Below are 19,013 nucleotides of genomic sequence, written 5' to 3'. Positions count from 1 at the left end.
GCAAACGAATACAGTTGCACAACACTGTAAATATACTAAAAACCACTGAATTTTACACTTTACATGGGTGAAATTTATGACATATAAATAATATCTCAATAAAGCTGTTCTTAGAAAAATAGCATAGGTGCTTTCCTCTCACAGCAAGGATTGCAAAATTTGGACTAGACCATGTTAACAAACAGTACTGAAACTTCTGTGCCTGGGCCTGTGCTGAATGCTGCTGGGTTACACATGGGGTTTGATCAAATGCCTAAGGAGTTTACAGTCTGTCATGCAAGACTGGCCAAGGACCCTAGAGAATGATCAGTGCTCTGGGTGAATCTAGGTGTTAAAGGGCTTGAAGCAGATAGAATTTTGCAAACTGTGTTTAAGAGAAATAGTACAAATTAGGTATGGAAGTATTGCTTTATTTTTATAAAAGAAATCACAAATGTTACAAATTACAAAAATTTTAAAAAACTGACAAATACCATAAACATTCTCAACCCCCCCCAAATAAAATATTTTTTATCAATTTTTTGACTTGCCTCTCCACTAATTTTTTTTAAATATCTTATTTATTTATTTGACAGAGAGCACAAGCGGGGAGAGCAGCAGAGGGAGAGGGAGAAGCAGGCTCCCCCGTGAGCAAGGACCCCTGTGGGGCTCCATCCCAGGACCCTGGGACCATGACCTGAGCTGAAGGCAGCTGCTTAACCAACTGAGCCACCCAGGTGCCCCATCTCCACTAATTTTTGCTTTGGTTGCAAGTTCCTTGATACCCTCTTCTAAATGAATAGGACAATTGTTTTATAATAACATTTTCTAGAGAGAATACAAAGAATTCAATTGAATTCAATGTCATTCAGTTGATGAAAATTTTTATTGGTAGGTTAGAAAAGTTTTGACTTCACAATTTGTTATTAGTAAGGTAAATTTTAAGGTTGTTGTTAAATTTGGGGGAACCTCTATCTAGTTTCTTTACATGTGAGCTATAAAATTTCAGAGTATTTTAACTGTTCTTGTGCAGTGACAAATCTTAAATGCTCTTCCAATTGACAGTGCTCAATAATCAGGGACTGGGAAGTGGCCTGTGTAAGTATGGGGTGCTGAGGCTTAAGCTTTACTAGTTCTATAATAAATACATCTCTGTGCAATGTGAGGAGAAGGGAGCACAGAGAGCTCATGAGAGTCCAGCAGAGGGGGCCCCTGACCCAGCCTCGGGGCTTGTGGCAGGCTCTCAGAGATGATGCTTGAGCTGATTCTTAGAAGTTTGAGTGGAATTTTGCCAGGTGGTGGGATGTGTTACTAAAAAAGAGAGAGAGAGAGAGAAAGAGACTTTCATGCTGAGGAAACAATGTATATACAAAGACACAGAGGCAGAAAACAACATGGTGTGTAATGATAACCATGAGCGTTCCCAGGCTGATAACTTCAGGAACCATGAACTCCTACAGAACTATTGAGACTCATTCCAACAGACTCAGCAACTTAAATTGAGTTCAAAGAAGCCCAAAGATATTGAGATTAATCACCTCTGCATGAGTTTCCAGGGTCTAAGGCCTCAAATGTATATGGAGAGAGTAGGTAAGATGCTGGTCACCAGTTCCAGTGTATTGTGGAGGTTTTTCCCACACCACCAAGTAATTCTCTGACATCAGCTGTGTGTCCTCCAATTCAACTCACTTCTGATACTGCCTACCTGGAGATAGCCTCTGATCCCACAGGTTAAAGGTTCAGTCTTACAAAACTGCCCCCCTCCACACACACACACACACACATCACATGCCAAACACAAGTGCAGGTTGTCACCTGCCCTTCTGACCAAAGAGCTACATATGGGTGGGCACAACAACCCCCTCCTCTGGTTCAATTAATTTGCTAGAGTGGCTCACAGAACTCAGAGAAACATTTTACTTACTAGATCATCAGTTTAGGGACACCTGGCTGGCTCAGTCAGAAGATCATGTGACTCTTGATCTTGGGGTCATGAGTTGGAGCCCCACACTGGGTGTAGATAGATAAATAAATAAACTAACTAAAGTTTAGATTATTGGTTTATTATAAAAGGATATAAGTCAGGAACAGCCAGATGGAAGAGATGCATAGTGCAAGGTGTGTGGGAAGGAGCAGGGAGCTTCCATGCTCTCTGTGAATCTCCCTGTGATCATCAACCCAGAGGCTCTCTGACAGGGTTTTTATGGAGGCTTCATTACATAAGCATGATCAGACATTGGTGATTTGTTGTTGGTGCTGTTGTTTAGCTTTTATTTCATAATCATAAACTTCATTCTGCAATCCAACTAGACTTGGAGTAAGGAAAATATGGAACCCAGAGAACTGCAGCAAGAGCACAAAGATTATAGGATATTTCGAGCAGATGGAGGTGAAGGGGTGCTCTCCTGAGCTACAGAAGGAATGGTCTGGAGGTTAAGATAAAACACAAGTCAAATTTATTAGATTTGTCCACAGTCAGCAATGGTGATCTTCTTGCTGGTCTTGCCATTCCTGGTCCCAAAGCGCTCCATGGCTTCCACAAGATTCATGCCCTCGTTCACCTTGGCAAAGACCACATGCTTGCCATCCAACCACTCAAGTGTTGGCAGTGCAGATGAAAAACTGGTGACTGTTCATGTTGGGTCCAACATTTGCCATGGACAAGATGCCAGGACCCATATGCTTCATGATGAAACTCTCATCATCAAAATTTCTCCCCATAGATGGACTTGCCACCAGTGCCATTATGGCGTTTGAAGTCACCACCCTGGCACAGAAATCCCAGAATAATCCTGTGAAAGCAGGAACCTTTATAACCAAATCATTTCTTCCCAGTACTCAGAGCATGAAAGTTTTCTGCTGTCTTTGGAACTTTGTCTGCAAAGAGCTGCAATCTGTTAAAACAGCTTTATGGATTAGATGAGCAGTCACTTCTTGGTTTCCAGGTCCCTTACCTCAAAGGAGATGCAGCCCAAGGGCTCACTATCCACGGCAATGTGCACAGTGTGGTTGACTATGGCTGGTGACATGGGAGGCTCCAGGGCAGTGGTGTCTGCAATGCCTTTGGTGATTGAATTCAACCTCCAGCCCCTCTCCTCTCCCAAGAGGACTGAAACTTCCAAACTTATAATCATAGGGTTGGCTCTATAGGCAACCAGCCCCCATCCTTTGTTACCTACGGGCTTTCCAAAAGTCACCTCACTAACATAACAATAGATACCTTTTACCGTTCTCATCACTTAGGAGGTTACAAAGATTTTAGGAGCTCTGTGCCAGGAACAGGGTCAAAGACCAAATATGTATTTCTTATTATAAATCACAATATCACAGTAGATCTTCTAGAAATATCTACACTTGGAGCCCCACTCTGGGCTCCAACAAACCAAGACCTCTGAATGAACCCTGAGATTTAGCCTTGAGACTGAAGTCCAAGGTTGAGTATACTAAGTGACAAACTTCACCTTTTCTGTGCCTTGAACCCATCTGGCAATCTGGTGAAGCCAATATGTCCCTTCCCAGATTAATGATTTTAAGTGCATAAAATAAAATCTAGGTTACAAAGGAAACCAATTATATTAAAATATAGTTATCAAAACATTACAAAAATTAATTGTAATATACATGTTTCTTTATTAATGCCTTAAATACAATGCTCTACTAGCAGGTTAGCAGTTAAGTGACTACTGTGATTTCAAATTAATGATGATTGTAAATAACATTTTAAGAGATCTGCTATTAGGGGTGCCTGGGTGGTGCAGTCAGTTAAGCGTCTGATCTTGGTTTTGCTCAGGTCATGATCTCAGGGTCGTGAAATCGAGCCCTGCGTTGGGCTCCATGCTGAGCATGAAGTATGCTCAAGATTCTCTCTCCCTCTCCCTCTGCCCTCCCCCTCTATAAAGTAAACAAATAAATCTTTCTTAAAAAAAGATCTACTATGAAAAATATTTGTGTTGGTGACAAATTAGTATTCTGCTAATACTACTGTGGTTGGTTGCCTACATTTATTATTGAAAGAAATGCCTAATTTCATTGGAGGTTAGTGAAAATAAGACGTATTTTTTCACATCTAAATGCTCACTCAGTTCTATGCATGACACTTACTCTACTCCTACTCTAGACCTTATTCTACATTTCAGGCTAGATTAAGTGTACATTTCAGGCTAGATTAAGCCTTCAGATGAAGAGGACCAGATTGATGTGGTAAAGACTGAACTCCCAAAACCTAAGCCTAAACTCAATTCCCAACATGAGACCTGAGACTAAGCTCCAAGATTAAAACACAGATTGAGTTGCCAAACTGAACTGCTAGTGTCTAAAGGCAGCAGGTGCTTCCAGATGGAAATTTTTCATACTAGAACCCAGCCTGGAATCCCAAGACAGAGCCCACCAGACAGAGATCCCCAGGTGAAGTCATCATACTGAAATTCCCTAGGCTTGGCTCCTCAAGCTAAAATATCCTGGACTGAACTCCAAAAATCTGATTGTCCCAAAGCAGGCCAGACCCAGCCACCCAGACTGAGCCTTGAGCCCGGCAATCACTTGGTGAGAGGCTCAGTCATATCTTAGACCAAAAATCAGGCTTCCATATTGAATCCTTGGGCGTTTCAAGAGTGAACTGTCAATGTTTAAGCCCTCAAAGTCATGTCCCTGTAATGAGCTTCTAGGCAGAGGCATGGGATTGAGACCCTAAATTTAGCTCCCTGAAGGAGGATAAGGATGATATCTGGAAGTAGTCCAAGACTCCAAAAGGACCCCTCACATGCTGAGGCCACAGATACCTCTCCTCACTGTAAGTATAAAGTGAGCCCATGTTCTGAAACAAGTTCCTCCAGAATGAAAACCTAATGTCTGAGCCCCCAATTAACGTGCCCAGAATGAGCCCTAGAGGGAATCCCCAGAAAGAACCACCAGTATTTATCCAATGGTAGCCATGAGAAAGCATCTCATAGACTTTTTATTTTTTTATTTTTTTAAATTCTTTTGTTTTAAAAAGATTCTATTTATTTATTTGAGAGAGACAGAGACAGAGAGAGCACTAGCAGGGGGAGGGGCAGAGGGGGAGGGAGAAGCAGACTTCCCGCTGAGCATGGAGCCCAATGCGGGGCTCAATCCCAGGACCCCGGGGTCATGACCCGAGCCGAAGGCAGACGCCCAATCAACCAAGCCACCTGGGTGCCCATCTCATAGACTTTTTAGACTTCAGGGAGCATAAGTAATCAAGTGCACAGCTGCTGTGTTCTGAAATCCATCCCTACATTTCTGCAAAAACCATGCTTCCCACAAGCTACTCCTAGCCTGAGTATGGCAGAGATACTTTGATGACTTTGGTTCAGGAATCCCAGACAGCCTTGCCAACCTTCCTTGAACTGCACAGCCGTCTAGAACACTTCCATTCAACCTCCCCCGCCTCTCTCCTTAGCTGGGTCAGACTACACTGTGTTCTGATAGCTCTCTCAGCTTTCCATGGCACCTATCCCATTTTTTGTCATGGGCATTTCCCCTGATAAAATCTTGCTCATTTAATCCCATCTTGGTGTTTGCTTCTCAAGACTAACATGAGCTCCTGAGCATGAGATTGTGTTAATTGCTCCAGACTGAGCTTCCATTTTTAGAATGAGCATATAGATGGAGATCAGGAGCCACGGTGTTCCCAGATGAGCTAACAAGGTCTCAACCTCAAACTAATATCCCAGTTTGAGTCCTCAAACTTGTATGGAAGAGGGAGCAATCTAGGTGGACTCCAGAGGCTGCCAGATTGAACTCCCACTCTCAAAACTTTAGGTTTATGTTTGTAGAATTAGCTTCCAAGACTGAGCCCTCAGTCAAAGTGCCCCAGAATGAATTACTAGATTATCCATTTAACTGACTCCCCTGAGGAAGCTCCCACACCAAAGCCCTAGACTGAGCTCCCAATATTAGAGCTCCTAAGACGTATGCCAAAAATGGATCTCCAGATAGGTATGCAGAGAGAGGGGGTCCTTGACAATTCAGACTGAGGACCCCACACTGAATTCAAATATGATGAATAAAGGCTGATCCCCCAAATTGAGCTAGTTCTCTTAGATTGAGCCTCCAAAAGCTGGGCTCACAAACCCAATGCCCAGAATGAAGCACCAAACTAGCAATTCAGAGACTCAGACATACCCTGGACTGAGCCCAAAGGTAGAACACCAAAAATCAGGCTCCCAGACTGAACTCTCATATTGAAATACTAGAATGATCCCTTAGTCCTAGTACCCCCAGACTGAACTTCCTATAAATGGAAGACCAAGAACGGGAATCTGTAGACTGATTCTACCAGACTGTCTACAGACTCAGAAATTGAACTGAATCCTTTAAAGTAAGCTTCTAGACCGAGGTCCCCCAACTGTGATCATGGAACTGATTTCCCAGAATGAACTTCCAATCTCTCAGACCCTAAATTCATACCCCCAGAATGAGTACTCAAAATGGTATCCACAGAATCAGGGGCTTAGACTGAGAATCCCAGGCTGAGACATCTGTGCAGCAAGGCTGCTAGCTTCACATTCCAACTTACATTTTCCTTTTTCTCCTTTGGAACAGAACCCATAATTTTAGCTGGGTGGACATAAGTCCAGCTAAAAGACTACATTTCCCAGTACCCCTTGCAACTGATGACCATGTGATATAAGCTTTGGCCAGTAAGATTTAAATGGAAGAGTGAGGCAGTTCCTTGGGACTGCTTTTACATGAGAGAAATAAAGGCTTCTATCTTGTTTGAACCATCAGTATTTGTTGGTTCTCTGTTACATGCAATTGCATCTGATGCCAGCTGAGCTCCCTTGGCTGGGCTGAAGTCTGATCCACAACGACTCAGCATTCTAAGCCCAAATCCTGATGCTGATCACCTAACAGTGAGTGATCCAGACAGAGCTCCTGACTGACCAGTACAGTGAGACTAATCCCCAGTACTAAGCTAGCAGTGCCTTAGCCCTTAGACAGGCAACCATAAGGTAAGTGGTTCAGTTTCTAGACCAAATCCCCCAAAATGATGTCTCCAGAACAAATATCCTGCCTGAGCTCCCTGAAGAAGTTTCCCAGATTGTGTACAAGAGATAGTTTGCAGAACAAAGTTTCAGATCCCCATACTGAGGCCACACTCAGCCCCGCAAAAGGAAACTCCTTACCAACCTCAGAATGAACCACTGGATGGAGCACCAGTCCATTACATCCACAGTAAGCCCCTTCACTGTGCCTAGTAAACAGAATCCCCTAATTGTAGCCTCCAAACTGAGTTTTCCAGATTAGAATTCCCAGATAAATCTCCCTGAAGCTGATCTGCCAAACTGAGGTCTCAAGATCAAGTCCCTCAAGCTAAAACTCCAAAATCACGTCCAATGATAGCACTAGGTGGTCCACTCAGGTTGTTCAGATTGAACCCAAATATAGGCCCTCAGAGTGAGTGCCTAGGCTAGGCCCCCAAATAGATTCCACAGATTGAAATTTTCAGATCAAGGTCCTGTACTAAAATTGAGATAACCAGTGACAATGTCAGAACTTATCTGAGTCCTGTCTTCCTGGAAAACAGCCATGGTCCGAAACTCCTCCACGCTTTGTGCTCTGAGAAAGGACTACCAAGGACTTTCCTGCTCCCACATATTCTGAGATAAGACTCAGCTCTCCCTTTCTTCAGTGACTCAGATAAGATCAGTCCCTACTCTTCCTAATCACCCTGTAAGACTCCTAGACTGTCCACCCTTGTCTACTTGCCACCATAAAATTTCAGTCTCCCTTTCTTTCCTTTAAGACATTTCTCATTAATGTATGGTCTCTCTATTGCAATAGGCTGAATAAAAATATCCCCTTAATTGTCCAGTGTATTCTGTCTTTCATGCCAATCTCAGTCCTCACATTGAAGTACATTGCACTTAAATCCTCAGTGCCTCATTCATTCATTCATTCATTTACTCATTCACCAAATATTGATTGAGTGCTGAATATATGCCAGGCACTACATTAAGCTCTGAGCTAACAAGGCTCTGCTTTCACAGAGCTTACATTCAAGTAGGATAACAGGGGAGGGAGGAACAGTTTTTAATATGGTGGTCAGGAAAAACACTTCTGAGGATGTAACATTTAAATTGTTCCCATAAGGAGGAGATAGAAGGCCAGAAGAAGATGGTTCCAAAAAAGGTAACAAGCACAAAGACAAGGATAATGGAACTTAGTATGAGAGGAAAATAGGTACAGGTGTGAGGTGTGAGGTGTGTGACAACGGCAAGGGCCTTGTTAGTCCATGGCAAGAAATTTGAATTTTATCTGAAATGCTATGGAAAATGTTCTATGCAGGGGAATAAAATGATATGATTTACCTTTCTGAAAGACTACTCTGGCTACTGGGTGGAAAATGAATTATAGAGAAGCAAAAGCAGAAGCAAGAGACTGTCAGAAAGCTATTATAATAGTTCAGATAAGAGACAATGGTAGTTTGGTGTAGGTTAGTGATAGTGGAGACAGACAGGTGGACAAATTCAAGACAAGTTTTAGAGATAAAACCCATAGTACTCTGTAAAGTACTACTGAGTGTGGAGGAGATGAGGGAAAGGCATGATTCTCAGTTTTCTAATTTAGTAACTGGTAGTTGTACTGAGATAGAGAAAGGTGGTGGGAGGAACAGACTTGGGGAAAATACCAAGATTTATGTTTTAAACATGTTTAATTTGAGGTGCCTATTAGATACTCAAGTGGAGATAACAAGAGGGCAATGAGTCTACAAGCTCAGAACGTCAACATTTAGAGGCCAGCAAGGAAGGATGAGAAGACATAGATATGTTTCAAGAAGGAGGAACTGGTTGACCAGCCATGTCAGAGGCTACTGAGAGCACAATTAGGATGAGCAAAGACAAGTACCCGTCTGTTGGATTTGACAACATGAAGTCTTTGGTGACTTTGACAAAAGCAGGTTTCATGGAGTGGTACAAAACTAGACTGGAGTTAGTTGAAAAGTGAATGGGAGGTGAAGTGGGGACAGCAATGCGTAATCCATGTCTTGAGAAGTTTTGCTATGAAAGGAAGAGAGAAATAGGCAGTAGCAGGAGGGTCTCATGGAATTCAAGGAGTACTCTTAAAAATGGTAGATAACAACAACAACAACAAAATGGTACATAACAGAGCACATTCATGCACTATTAGGATGGCCCAAAAGAGAACCTGGTGATGCAGAAGAGATGGGAGTACCTGAGGGAGTAAAGACCTTGAGTAGGTGAAAGGAGTGTAAAGCAGAAGTGGAGGGACTTGTCTCTGATATGAAGAGGGATAGTTCCTTCAGGTGACAAGTCAGAAGAAAAGGAAGTTGCATGCAGAGAGGATTGTAGATCCGGTGGTGAGATAAGGGAGTTTCCATTTGAATGCAGCTATCTTCTTAATGGAAGGTCATGTGAAACCAACAAGCTGAAGGTGAGAACAGAGGCTGGAATGTGGGAGGTTTGGGAGGTGCAGAGAAGATATAAAACAGTAATCTCTGAGAGTGGGGAAGTGAGCATGGCAGGATTGCTATGCTATTAATGCCCATTTGAGGTCTGCAATCAATGAATTAGAGTGAAATCAATTGACTTGTTGTGTGGTTTTTGGTTTTCTCTAATAACATTCAGCTGCTCAGATACAGATGTAGCGTAGGTGGGGCATTCATTGTGACTAACCTGGGTTGTGTTTGGCCAGGCAAGTATTAAGATGGGAGGGAGGGGCTGTATTAGTTTTCTATGCTACAGAACAAATTATCACAAACTTAGAGGCTTAAAACAAAATGTATTTATTATCTCACAATTTCTATGTATCAGAAGTCTAGGAATAAATTAGCTGGGTCTTCTCTAGGGTTTCATGAGGCTGCAATACAGATGTCAACTAGAACTGCAGTCTCATCAGAGGCTCGACAAGGGAAAACATCTGCTTCCGGGCTCCCTCGGGCTGTTGAAAGAATTTACTTCTTTGAAGCTATAAGACTGAGGTCCTCATTTTCTTGCTAGCTTTCAGGCGGGGATGGCTCTCAGCTGCTAGAAGCCAAGTTCCTTGCCACATGATCCTCTCTATAGGCCTTTTCACAAGGCAGCTTACTTCTTCAAAGCTAGCAAGAGTGTCTTTAATTCTAATCTGCTAAGATGCAGTCTTATGGGAGCGACATCCCATCACTTTTGTCATATTCTATTGGCTAGAAGCAAGTCACAGATTCTGCTTACACTCAATGGGAGGAGATTACACGGGACAATGAACACCAGGTAGTGGGGATTACTGGGAGTTGCTTTATGGTCTGTTGGGCACAAGGGCTAGAATAGTAAGGATGTTTGCAAGGGAGTGATTATAATGATGGATAATGAAATCTAAGCTGAGTGTATTAGTTTTCTATTGATACATAATGAATTACCACAAAATTGCAACTTAAAACAACACACAGTTATTATGTCACAGTTTCCATGTGTGAGAAGTCCAGGTACAGCTTACCTCGGTTCTCTGTTCAGGGTCTCACAGGCTGCAATCAAGATTTTGGCCAGAGCTCAGGTCTCATATGAAGCCACATATTATTTCATATTCTCTTCCAATCTCACATGGTTGTTGGCAGAATTCACTTCTGTGTGGTTACAGACCTGAGGTTCTCAGATCCTAGGGTCTGCCCAAAGTTCCCTGCCATGTGGCCCTCTCCATAGGCAGTTCACAACATAGCAGCTTGCCTCTTCAAGGCCAGCAGTTGAGTTCCTTGCATGCTAGCAAGATGAAGCCAGATAGATAGCTAGATAGGTAGATAGAGATATCTCCCAACACCTTTGCCATATTCTATTGGTTAGAAGCAAGTCATAAGTCCTGCTCATACTCCAGGGAAAATTATTATACAGGGCGTAATACCAGGAGGTAGAGATCATGGGGACCATCTTAGAGTTCTGCCTACCACACTAGGTAAGGAGGGAAGTGAGAGCACAAGGGGAGTGCAGGGCAGTGAAAAGGTGGTGGGGTGAAAGAATCAGAGGTTGAGATGTGTTTGAAGAATTCCTATGCAAGTTAGGTATGAAAGTAAATCAGCTAGAGGACCAGGAAATGATGATTAGAGGGTGGTATGTTTGAACTCAAGATTTGGGGAAGAGGTTCCATTTTTGCTGAGGATAAGGGTTAGGCTGTGACCATGAAAGTGGGAGGCTGAGGTGGCTGGAGAGGAAGGTTGGAAAGGAGGAGGTCAGAGATAGGCCAGTATGGTGGATTGCTCATCTACATCTAGGACCTAGCCATCCAGGAGAGCCTCATAAATTGAGCCCCCCCTAAATGGAGCCCTCAAATTGAGATCCTAAGGTAGAGCCCCATAGATTTGATGCCCCCTAAATCAAGCCCCTTGATTGAATGAAGAAGCTCACATAGGCCTGAGTAAATTCCCATGGAGAGGATATGCCCCTAACTTGTCCTTTTCCATACATAATCTCCTACCCTGAGTATCTATCTGGGTATCCTGCAAGGTTTCATCTTGTTTCCCTCAGTCTCTCTCAAGCTAACAGCCTTTTATCCTATGTTGTCTCATCCTTCCCAGCCACCCCTACCCATCCCCTCCACAACCTACCCCAGGGAGATGCAGCAGGTAAGGCTGCTACTAGCCCATACAGTAATGTTCTCTGAATGTAGTGAAAGAGGCACTCCCGGGGCTGGACAAATTACAAAAATGAGCCCCTTCCACTGGATAGGCACAAGTTTATAAAGGGGTAGCTGCCTTGTTGAGTGCATCACAGGTTAGATTTCAGCCCAGTCCCCACTGAGCCTCTAGATTGGGTATTCTTGTAAATGCATAAACTACACAACCATATACAGCAGCCAAGGCAGCATGTGTAGGGGAAATAACCACTTTGAGGGAGCCTTAGCTCTGCCATCTCCTAGCTAAACAACCTAATGCCAGCTACCTCCCTTCTCTGAGCCTCAGTTTCCTCATTGGACGAATGAGACATAATCATACTTATATTACAGGGCTGTCCTGAGGATTAAAAGGACTACTTAATGCAAAGCATTTGATGGGGAGCCCTCGAGAGGGGCATGGGACCTGGGCCATGCCCTAGGAGGCACAACCTGATAGTGTATGTATGTGACCTCATGTGGGTAGGGACCACCTCTGGTCATCTAATGTCTCACAGTGTACTCTCACACTCATTTCTGCACCATATTTCCTTATCTGTGAATGGTCTGTTCATATCCCTTGCTTATTTTTATGTTGGGATGTTGGGGCTTTGTATCCAGCAATGCAAAGATGGGGAAAATGATTGGTGCTCATTCACTTCTTCCAGGAGTCGTGCCTGGGGGAACCTGTTAATAATTTTATGCTATTGTCAAGTTCCCTGATGGGCTTTTGTCTGTCCAACCTTCCTTTCAATCCTGTGAGTTTCTCTTACTTTCTGTTACTTGCAGCCAAAGAATTCTGATCAAAATCCACATTTATAAGTGGAGAGATGAAATTGGGCTGGCCTTCTGCTAACTTTATAAGAATGATTTTGAGGGGAGACCCTCAAATAGCATTCTGAATACTAATGAATGAAGTCTTACAGATTCAAGTTTTGCTCTTTATGGGTGGACTCTAATAAATTACTATGTGATATGGAGTAGTAAGCCTATTGTAAACCAAAGTTTGAGTCAACATAATACTTTATACCATTCACTGTCAGAAAATTACTGGAGCCTTGGTGACAGAGTCATTTGGGCAAAATATTGGGCAAGCTGGAACTAACAATTGTGAGAACAGTTCAGACAAGCAGAACTCACCCATATTTTTGCTTCCTCCACTATGGAATCTGCTCCATACCAAATATGGCCCTAGATGGAAATCCCATAAGAGTGTCCTGTTACCTTGCCAGGGAGAAACCAGAGCTGAACAGTTCCTGGAATTCCCAGCTGCTGGGCCTCATCCACAATAATGCCTATGTCCTTAGGCATTCATTCTATCTCTGGGTACCAGGGCTTCATTTGAAGGTTTTATTCAAAGATTAACCCTCATGGAGAAGTTAAGGCTGTTTTTATTTTTATTTATTTTTTTAAGGAAGAACTTTCTGAATTGTCCTTATCACCTGGTAGCAATATCTTGGGTACACACTGAGAAACTTGTACTTTGTCTTGTAGCTGTGTATCTGAATTGTGAGAACGGTGAGTTTGGGACACGGAGTTCAGATCACCCCTTAACCATATCTCCCTTCTGCCACATACCCTTTAATAAGCTACTGCATTTTGTAATGCCAAATCTTTTAAACATGGCCTTCCAGCAACTTAATGAACCAAAACAATTATTAATGGAGACTCTGACATCAATGCGAAGAATCTTAGTGATGTGCAGACCTTCTTTCTTTACCAAAGCAGTAAAACTAGATGAACAGTCATGCATCTATGCACATAGTTTCCCAAAGTTTTCTTCCAGCTGTTGCTGGACAAAGAAATGTTCAACCCCACCTTGAAGATGCCCAAGAGCCTTTATAGTCCCCCAAAGGGGCTCACAAAATAGAATGTCTTTGATGACATCAGCAACACATAAAGGCTGAAAACTAGGTGCTGGCTATAGGGACAGACAATGGCACTTTGACCCAGTTGCGTGTTGAAAGGAAATTGCTCCTCACTCTCCCTCCTTACTGCCCTCCCTTTCTACTTCCCTCCCTCCAGCTTTCCTTCTTCCTTCCTCTAGAAAGGAGGACCAGATCCAGAGCAGCTCTCGACTGATAATCTTTTAAGGTTTGCTGCATCTGGATGAAGGTATTCCAGCTGTTTGCCCACTCTGCTCTCTTTTTGCTCAAAGGGCGACCTGTTGGCATCATCTGGGAGTTTTTTAGAAATGCAGGATTTCAGGCCTCACTGACTCAGAACCTGCCAGACTCCCAAGTGATTCATATGCATATTAGATTTCAGAGAAGCCTGTCTCAGTCAAGATCCAGCTGGTCTAGTTTGGGCCTTCTGCCCATCCCTTGACGGAGGAGGGCATATACGATGGTTGAACTTCCTGCCAAACTATATCCAGTAGGGGAAGTGATCATTTAAATTTCCCAAGTCAAGGTGCTATTACCAAAAGAATGGGGAATAAATGCTGCGTAGCCAAGAACCAAATAAATATCCATTTCACCTTTGGTCTTCTTTGGGAGGGTGAGGTTTGGAAGGTATTTTTTCCCTCCAGGAAGGGTTAATAAAGCTTTGTGTGTTCATTAGCTCTGGTTCTTCCTTGTAAGCAACGGAAGTTACTTTGCCTATAAAAGGGAATTTCAGGGGCTTGAAAAGGAAAGCCTCACAAGGCCTGGGATAAATCCCTAGGGAATGGAAAGAAGAGGAGTCTGTGATGGGCAAATACCCAATTCATTCTGAATCCTGTGCCTCTGAGGCAGTGAGGTCTCCGAGAAGAGCTAAGTGTAAGCTCAGAAACACTGGTTATTTAGAGTTGCAGTTTGGGGAATATTTGAAGGACCATAGTGACCTATGCTGGAAGGTGGAATCAGCAAAGCTTTGCTCTAGAGTAGACCAGAAGTGCCAGATGGAAACAGACCAGTGTTCAGGAGTGTTACATTGTGGCATTGAGGCACAATGTCAGTGGAGATTTTTCTCTGCTGAGGCATAGACAACAAGTCAACCTCCTTTGTGGACTGTGGTCTAGTCCTTTGTGGACTTACCGTTCTGGATAAGCCAGAGGAAGAGAAGAGCCAAAGCGGGTGGTATTAAATTTGTTGCTAATCTGGCCCATGAAGGTTCAAGCCTGTTTTCATTTATTTTGGAGAAATACAAAAGATATGACTCTACTTGCACCTCAAGAGTTCTAAAGCTATTCATAGAGTCTACATGTGTTTGTATGTAATTGTTAGTTTGGTGTCTTTCTTCCCAACCAGAAAATACCAAGAAGGGCAGGGATTTTGCCTGTCTTATTCATGCCTGCATCCCCAGAACCTAGCACATGGTAGATGCTCAACAAACATTTACTGAATGAATGAATGAATATGATGGAGTATCAGTGTTGTGGGGCTTCAAGACAGGTAATGATACTGGCCAAATCCAAAAGTCATTTAAATGCCTTCTGCCTAGATGTACCCAAAAAGTACAGCCTGATATGGTTTCCTAGTTCTTTAACATTCTCATAAAATGGCTGAAATCCTAGCCACTTAGAAAATCCAGTATCTCCCCTGAAATCTCTGAAGATTCTTGGCAGAATCTCATTTATTCTGGCCGGATTTCCTACTTCTTCTGGGCCCATCTGCTACTTTGCACTGCCCTGCGAGGTGCCATAGCCACTCCCGTTGTTACATACACCAGGAGCAGTCCTTTTCACTGAGGCTTCCCTGAGCTGCCACCAACAGTTCTTGGCATTGTTTTTACCCTGTACCTACTTTTCTTCATAGTCCCCCTCCCATTCAATCCTTTCTTCTTAGACCTTTTAACCTCCTCTAAGGTCACTGCCACTACTCTTTCCTCCCCAGACCAGATTAAGTGACTGTCAAGTAATATCTGGCAGTAGGGGGAGAGCCCCACAAGATGGCCTCTATTTTCCTCTCTTCTCTTTCCATTCTTTATTATAATATGTTCTGCTCTAATTAAGGATTTCTCTTTTGCAGAGTCAAAGTGCATTATCTTTGCACAAAAGCCTAAGTTAAGAGCAAAACAAAACAAAAAACTGAACATTATCTACCTCTTCCTCTTTATGTTTCTTCTCTAACAATTCTAATTCCAAATTCCATTTGGGGCAATAATGTACTGCATTGAGCTGTCCTCTCTGCAAAATCATGTGCACTCAGAACCTACAAATATGACCTCATTTGAAAATACTATTTTTGCAGATATAATCAAGTTAAGATGAGGTCATACTGGATTAAGTTGGGCCTTAAATCCAGTGATTGGTGGCCTTATTAGAAGAGGGAATTTTGAACACAGAGACACAGAAGACAGACACACAGGGAGAAGGCCATGTGAAGATGGAGGCAGAGATTGGAATGATGGATCTATGAAATAAGGAACACCAAGGATTGCCAGCAACCACCAGAAACTAGGAGAGAGGCATGGATCAGATTCTTCCTCAGAGCCTCCCAAAGGAACTAACCTTGCCAATACCTTGACTTTGAACTTCTGTCCTCCTGAGCTGTGAGAGGATGAAATATCTGTTGTTTTAAGCCATTCAGTAAGTATCATTTTGTTATGGCAGCCCTAGGAAACCAATACAAACGTGGATGCTCTTGTCTCCTGGTAGAAGAGCTAGGAAAGGTAAGACAAAAAAAGAAAAGCACAAAGATTAAGATTTCAAGATTGTATCCTGAGATTTTTAATATGATCTACAACCTTGCTAATCAAAGTAGGTCCAAAGAGCAGCAGAATTACAGTTTAAGAAGGGCTGACCCAAGGAAATTCTGGCACATGCTGCAACATGGATGAACCTTGAGGACATTATGCTAAGTGAGATAAGCCAGTCATAAAAAGACAAATGCTGTATGGTTCCTCTTCTATGGGGTACCTAAAGCAGGCAAATTCATAGAGACAGAAGGTAGAATGGTGGTTGCTCAGGACTGCAGAGCGGGGGGAAATGAGAATTTATTGTTTAATGGGTACAGAGTTTCAGCTTTGCAAGAGGAAAAGAGTTCTGGAGATGGATGGTGGTGATGGGTGCACAACAATGTGAATGTTAATGCCACTAAACCATACACTTAAAAATGGCTAAGATGGTACATTTTTTTAAAAGAGTTTTTATTTTATTTTTTTTTAGTAATTTCTATGTCCAACGTGGGGCTTGAACTCACAGCCCCAAGATCAACAGCTATTTGCTCTTCCAACTGAGCCAGCCGGGTGCCCCTAAGATGGTAAATTTTATGTTATATGCATTTTACCACAATTAAAAATAAAAAAAGAAGGGCTGGCCTATAAAGTCACTTCTGGCTTCTGCCACCTCTCTAGACTCATTTGGCCCATTGTCCCCTTACTTTGTGCCCCAAACAACCTGGAGTTTCTTCTATTCCCCACATGTACCACCTGTGGACTTTGACAAGATGTGGTTCTCTCTGCCTGGTGCACTTCCCCTATCATATTGCCTAATGTCAAATGTCCCTTTCTCGGGGCAAACCTTTCCTGACACTATAGACCAACTCAACCTCCAACTGGACATTCTAAAGACACCCTGTACTTTTCCTTCCTTATGTGGATTGCATCAAATACTTATACAACCCATTGTTTAAAGTCTGTGTCTCCAACTAGAATGTCAGCTCCACAAGGACAGGGATTGTGTCTATTTTGTTTACTGCTGTATCCCTCTCCTAGAACAGTTAGATATTCAGTAAACATTTGCTGACTGAATGAATGACCTACTCATTGATGGGTTCAAGCTCCTTACCTCCTATAATCCAAGGCCTAGGAACTTCAGTTATGTGGATCCAGAAACCTGACTTTGAAGGAACACACAGAGATGATCCAACTCAGAGCTGGGTGACACAAGCAAACAGTACAATCAATTACTCCACAAAACAGATCCCATTTAATTAATTTATGGAGTGGTTGCTTGTTGAGCAGAGAACCAGTGCCAAGAGAGATCAAGAGTCTTGATGATACTTGCCTGATGAAACAAAATGAAACAGAGAGTACCTCCTAGTGATTGGTATATTTCTGTCTCTGGGCCTGCATCTCTGTTAAGGTTGTTGGTTGTGAACAATAGAAATCATGTCTGTGCTTGTAGAATCCATGCTCTCCTGGAGGACCAGGCTGAGAAGGGGGACGGGGACTACAGGAATGCTAAAGGAAATGAACAACTTCACACTCTTCCCTCCATCCTTGTATTCTTTGCTCATGATTCAAAGATAGCATCTGGTTGGCTAAGTTTAGTTTATAAGCCCACTCCCCTCAACATACTAGGGAAAAAGAGGTAATGTATTATTTCGCAAAACAAGAAGTCTTAAGGTGACTGGGGGACACCTCTGGGTTGGTTAATTCAGTACCTCAAGGACCCAGTCCTTTCTACCTCACCATTATGTGAAACTCAGTGCATTGACTTTGTTCTTAGAGGCTACCTTGCCTTGCTAGCTGCTAAGTCCCTGCATCACTTCCAGACAGGACAATATTAAAAGACAAACAAAGGAATGGTTGCTTCTTCATGTGTTTCCTTTTCAGATCAAGGAAACCTTTCTTATAATACCACCCCATAGAGGACCACCCTTTCTGTCCCATGAGTCAGGACAGTGTCACATTCTCCTTCTTTAACCAATTTCTGGGACAAGGAATGGGAACCCTATGATTGGCTTAAACCAACTGTTCTCAAAGTTCTTGGCTTCAGGACATCTGTATACCCTTAAAAATTATTGAGGACCTCAAAAAGCTTTTGTTTATATGAGCAATAGTTGACAACTTTTATAATATTAAAAATTCAGACTGAGAAATTTTAAAAATATGGTTGCAAAACAAAACAACAAAATGTACTAACTTCTTGTGTGTTTCTATGTAGATGCATGAAAAACTTTGGGATTTAAAAGTAATGATGGGTGCCTGGCTGGCTCAGTTGGAAGAGCATGTGACTCTTGATCTCAGGGTTGTAAGTTTGAGCCCCACTTGGGTGTAGAGATTACTTAAAAAAAAAAACTTTAAAAAAGAAAAAAAGTATATGCTAAAAAATTTTAAAAAATAAAAGTAGTGATGTATTGGATGATAATAAGGTTGCAGAGATTATAGCTAGTAACAGCACAGAAGTACTGATATTAAACTGAGTTAATCTGTAAAAACACATATATTTATGTTAAATCTTAAAAAATTCTAGAAAATACAAGAATACACAAAGACACATTCTATTCTCTGTCAGAGTGATGACATCATATGTCATGTAACCTCTAGAAAACTCCTTCATATACTTGTAATTAGAGTGAAAAAGGAAAAGAACATCATGAAAAGGGTTAAGTAATGGGAGTGAAAAAGGAAAAGAACATCATGAAAAATGTTTTGACCTTGCAGTATGAAAAGGTCTTGGGGATCCCCAGGAGTCTCACGTACACCTTCAGAACCAGTGGCTTAAATCAATCAGGACTTAGTCCTGAGTCACACAGGGGAAGAGTGGGCCCTGGAACCAAAGCAGGGTC

At 42.4% G+C, this 19,013-nt stretch overlaps 1 pseudogene; it reads right to left on the bottom strand.

Annotated features, from left to right (window-relative positions):
• Positions 1-2,438: 2,438 nt before the first annotated feature.
• LOC123856292 (peptidyl-prolyl cis-trans isomerase A-like) lies at positions 2,439-3,008 on the bottom strand (annotated as a pseudogene).
• Positions 3,009-19,013: the final 16,005 nt, after the last annotated feature.

This window comes from Mirounga angustirostris, unplaced genomic scaffold (genome assembly GCF_029215605.1).
Source record: "Mirounga angustirostris isolate CCGP_5_RB_7025 unplaced genomic scaffold, mMirAng1.0.hap1 SCAF_11, whole genome shotgun sequence".
Classification (NCBI taxonomy): domain Eukaryota; kingdom Metazoa; phylum Chordata; class Mammalia; order Carnivora; family Phocidae; genus Mirounga; species Mirounga angustirostris.
The sequence above is the reverse complement of the archived record's forward strand: the minus strand, read 5'-3'. Positions and strand labels throughout refer to the sequence as shown.